Raw genomic sequence first — 5,529 nt, forward strand, 5'->3', positions numbered from 1 at the left:
GTTTTACAGCAATCTATGAGAACAATATACATGTGCTAATACGACGGCGGATGACATGTTTGACATAAATATACTTGGTTCACAGCCAAATCCTGGCAGTTCATTGCCCCTACTGGAGACTTATGGCTGACGGAATATGTTAAAGCCGTTTCGAAGCAGAAAATTCGTATACAGAAATCGTTAAATGACGTAGTTCACAGCACTGTGAAGAAGAGACATTCAATATCATCCATGAAAGTGTAAGAGCTTGCACAGCAAATCATTTAAGACAGTAGCGAACACTTAAACCACAACTCCAAGCCAATCTGAATTAACTAGAAGGTTACAGTTATATAACAGAATTCTCCAACTCAAAAAACAAGCACACAAACAGTGACGTAGTAGAAATGAAATCCAATTTTGGCAATAAATAATAAGTTGAACAAGCCAAACGAAAAAAGAAGCCTGAAAATAAGAATTACGTGGAGAAGCAGTAATCTTGTATTTGCAGCAGCTGATTTTAACTGAAAAATACATTCTTAGGATAGCTCCTATTACGAGAGCAACGTTATTTGATGATTAAAAATATTCTCAGCCGGTAACGAAAAGTACATTTGGTAGAGATCAGACGATAGTTAAAGTGGCGAACAGACTTGTTTGTTTAACGATTACTTAGCGTTTAAGCTAAGTGTCAGAGATCAGACGATAGTTAAAGTGGCGAACAGACTTGTTTGTTTAACGATTACTTAGCGTTTAAGCTAAGTGTCAGAGATCAGACGATAGTTAAAGTGGCGAACAGACTTGTTTGTTTAACGATTACTTAGCGTTTAAGCAGTGTCAGAGATCAGACGATAGTTAAAGTGGCGAACAGACTTGTTTGTTTAACGATTACTTAGCGTTTAAGCAGTGTCAGAGATCAGACGATAGTTAAAGTGGCGAACAGACTTGTTTGTTTAACGATTACTTAGCATTTAAGCAGTGTCAGCACAATTAATTGAATGTATCAATTTCGATAACGGAAAATGGATTCTACTGGTAAAACCGACATTACTGAAGTGTATTATTCCATTGATAAGGTGAACAACAAAAGAAGACCATAGTTCCAAAAACCTTCAAATCTAGGATCAGTCTTAGAACTTTTAAATGTTAGTCACAGAGATACGCTAAGAAATGCATAATATCCCATCGAAACTTTCTTAAGCTTTCCATATGAATATATTACACAGAATAAAATGAACGATCTGTTACTTTGGTACAAGAGGTGCTATATATATATATATTGGCAAGATCTGTTTCGTTTAACAGTGTTTAAACAATGTTCATTTCTCATTGGCTGATCTATTCCATGACTAGTCACTTATTTAGCTTTATTTACTTTTAAATGGGATGTGAAAATTTCCAAGTAAAAAAAGGGTAAGCATCAATTGTATCATTCTTCCAAATAGAACATGTATTAGAGTGAAGAAAAAAATGGGAATAAATATTGTTACTGCTACTGGCTCTGTTAATTTAACGGAGTGTTCAGTGAGTCAGGCTTAAGTGAAACAGTCTCGAGGCCTAATCTCATACTTCAAGTTCAACTGTGATGCCATCTACCTCAAAACCACAATATCAATTTTCACCACAAGTGATGTCTAAGAAAATTGGTGCTCTTGCTTTGTCGTTGTTTCTGATATGCAAGAGGTGGGTTGACAGTGTTAGTAATGTCTTGTACTTAACATTCTCTACTAAACGCGCTCTTGCTTTTTACTTTTCCCATAATACTGTGCCCCCAATGGCTTAGTGGTCAATCTACAGGCTTAAGACGCTAAAATTCGAGTTTCGATACCCGTAATGGACATAGCACAGATAGCCCTCTGTGTAACTTTGTACTTAACCACAATCAAGCTAAACCATAACAATCTTCACAATACTGAATTATGTACGTTTCCGTACCTTTCCAATTAGAGTAGCATTCGTTAGTGCTACGTTTGGGTTATTTTCTAATCACCAGCATCAACTCTGTTGTAACATGGTTTCACATTTTTCTTCATTTCGTCATTTAGACGTACGTCTGTGCCATGTTTTGTGTGTGTGTGTGTGTTTCCTCCTTAGTATAATCTGTCACAAAGCAATGATGTTTTTACCACAGGGACAGGGTGTTGGTGGTTTTAGTCAATTGTGTTCTTTAACTGGCCATTAAGTTAAACTGAAGAGCATCAACGTTTCTCTGAAACTATTCTACTAAGCTCTTCTGATATTGTGACTGATAACTTGAGGTATTATTTTCCATATTGAAAGTGCATTATTAATTCTCTTGAAAGTCCATATTAAAGTGTTCGAAGACTTTTATTTCCATGATCACCTTCTTTCGAGTAGGAGAGAACACGGATGTTTTTATTTCTAGATTAGCCAGTTAAACTAGAATTTTCTATGTCGTTTCTTTTTAGCAGACGAATCAGTTACTGCTGTTGTTGCTGAGGGGCAATTTTTGGCTGATAGTCTTACTAAAGCCTTGTATATAATGTTATGTGCTAAATGATGCGAAGAAGTTGAAAAGTAACTGTTTTTACAGTATTTTAGAAGATGAGACAACGGATGGTTCATCATCTCAATAATTAATCCTATGTGTAAGACATGAATCTATGAAGGAGTTGAAACTCTGGAAATATTTTCCATGTTTGGTCAATTTATGGATTTAAATGGTGGAGAACTCTCACAGACACCATTAGACATTTCCTCAGAGTTCAACCTTCTTCAGAGTGCATTAGAGGTCAAGGTTACGATGAAGGTTTAAATATGTCACAAAAATAACATAAGGCTCAAGCTCAAGTTCAAGGAAAGCAACCTTGTAAGTTCAACATCTATTATGCTAATAATGACTAATTCATGTAACATTCAAGAAAATTATAGTTTGATTTTATGAACTGTGCCCTCTAGCGAAAGAATAAGTGAAGCATTACCAGTCTTCCAAATGTCTTATCGAGTAAACTTTACCGGAAACAAAGACAAAACGGCTGAAAACACCCTGGAAACCAAGTGTCTAGAACACCAAAAACCTGTCTTCATGTTTCATTAAATATTCTCACCTGTTATGTTATTCTTAAAAGACGTTGCTTCAAATGAATTTCCAGTCGTCCATTACACAGACTTTTATACTCAGTACAACAACTATTTCAATCTGTTGTGTTACTGGAAGTTTCAAGAATGATAATAACATTAACATCTCTTCTCGAAGAACAAAGAAACGAAACAGAAGCGAAGGTATTAGAAAGTGTAACTAAACTTGCAAGTGAAAATGATATAAACATAAATATGCCATACCGAATAGGATGGCAAACACCGAATTATCTGATCCACAGGTTTATTACAGTAGTGGTCTGTATACCATTTTCGGATTATCTTACAACAGAATGAGAAACACGCTGTAGCCATATCCAAATTTTGGATATTCAAAGACTTAGGCTTTCATTCTCATATCGCTTCACTAGTGGTCGAATACTTTGCGGGGTATTTGTGTAGTAGAGAGTTACTTGTTTATCAAGTATATCGTGGTGCACCTGTGTATAAGAGGGTTTGCTTGGTGACCAAGTACTTTGTGATGTATCTATATATGAGAGAGTTTATCTGGTGATCAAGTATTTTGTGATGTATCTATATATGAGAGAGTTTATCTGGTGATCAAGTACTTTGTGATGTATCTATGTATGACAGAGTTTATCTGGTGATCAAGTACTTTGTGATGTATCTATATATGAGAGAGTTTATCTGGTGATCAAGTATTTTGTGATGTATCTATATATGAGAGAGTTTATCTGGTGATCAAGTATTTTGTGATGTATCTATATATGAGAGAGTTTATCTGGTGATCAAGTATTTTGCGATGTATCTATGTATGAGAGAGTTTATCTGGTGATAAAATACTTTGTAGTGTATCTGTGTATGAGAGAGTTTGCTTGGTGATCAGGTATTTCGATGCGTATCTATGTATGAGAGAGTTTATCTGGTGATCAAGTATTTTGCGATGTATCTATGTATGAGAGAGTTTATCTGGTGATAAAGTATTTTGGATGTATCTATGTATGAGAGAGTTTATCTGGTGATAAAGTACTTTGTGGTGTATCTATGTATGAGAGAGTTTGCTTGTTGATCAGGTATGTCGCTGCGTATTTGTGTATAAGAGAGTTGGTTAAGCTGGAAGTGGCTTTAGTCTTTAATAAAAATTTTACAAATGTGACGAACAATATGCCACTTTTAGTTGTAATATATATTTTGAAATTTTGCAATCAACTTTAAGATTTTTCAAATTTGTAACTAATATCATAGTTTTCGAGAGAATTTCCAAATTTCAGTGTTTATAGATACTTTTAATATTATTTTTACGGTCTCTTAGTTCGTGATTTTTAAATTGAAAAGTACTCTATTACTTCTTTAAAAACATATCTTCACAATTTTGTACTCTTGAACTAAAATTGAGCTTCTTCCTTTTGTATTAAAACATTTATTCTCACCTATGCATTCTAGTTCTCAATAATGAAGCTAAACCTATCTCACGTAACTCGTTAACAATTTAAACTTATTATTTGCGCAGTTTCTAGAACTCTATCTAATACCAACCATTTCGCTTTAACTTCCTTTGATTATCCGCACAAATCTTAAATTTCTCGTCCACTACTTGTACTTAAGAACTTAGTGTAAACATTTCAATTATTTTTAGTATTAGAACGTTCTTACAGACTGTTTCGAGGTGCTGACCTGAAACTTTAACCTAGATCAATCTAAGAGACCAAACCGTTCACACGTATAACCATATACGTATGACTAAAGAATACTTCTATAAGTAATAACTTGAAATGCCACTTTTAAACGAGTTTCACTACTTTTTTCATTATATAATAAGTTTTTTATTTACAAGTAGTGTATCAGTTGCTTATCATATTATCGTCATACTTTAACTTTTATAACTAATTTTATTTGACTATTTGTAAATCTAAGAAACATTCTGCTGTTTACTTTTCTTGAAAACTTTTTGTTGAATTCACTTCTAAAACTTGGTAATAAGTGTCAATCTTATCGTTTGTTTACTCTTATTTCTATTTCAAGTGTAGATTTTTGTATAACACTGTTACTTTTATCTTGAGCATATATTTTTTATTAGTTCATTCGACTTTCATCGCTTCTCACAACATAAAAATGCTTAGCTTTATAACTTGGATGCAAATGAGATCGTTACTTTTTAAAAACACTGTGTGTTTGAAACAGTTTTTCTAATGCATTGAATATGTTTTTTTTTCCACAGATATCAAAGCATTTTTTTTTAAATTCCTACATTTTGTTGTCACCAAAACATATCTAAACTGAAAATAGTATAGTAATCGGGTGTACATTCTTAGCGGTAATTTAATATTTTTAGTTGAAAAATTTATATAATTAAGAAGTTTATATAAAATTTTTTCCGTTGTTCTTGTTATTACTATATATTTATATGTTTTACTATATATATATATTTATATATATTATATGTTTACTATATATATATATTAATGTTTACTATATATATATATATTATAT

The sequence above is a fragment of the Limulus polyphemus genome, unplaced genomic scaffold, assembly GCF_000517525.1.
Source record: "Limulus polyphemus unplaced genomic scaffold, Limulus_polyphemus-2.1.2 Scaffold2330, whole genome shotgun sequence".
Lineage (NCBI taxonomy): Eukaryota > Metazoa > Arthropoda > Merostomata > Xiphosura > Limulidae > Limulus > Limulus polyphemus.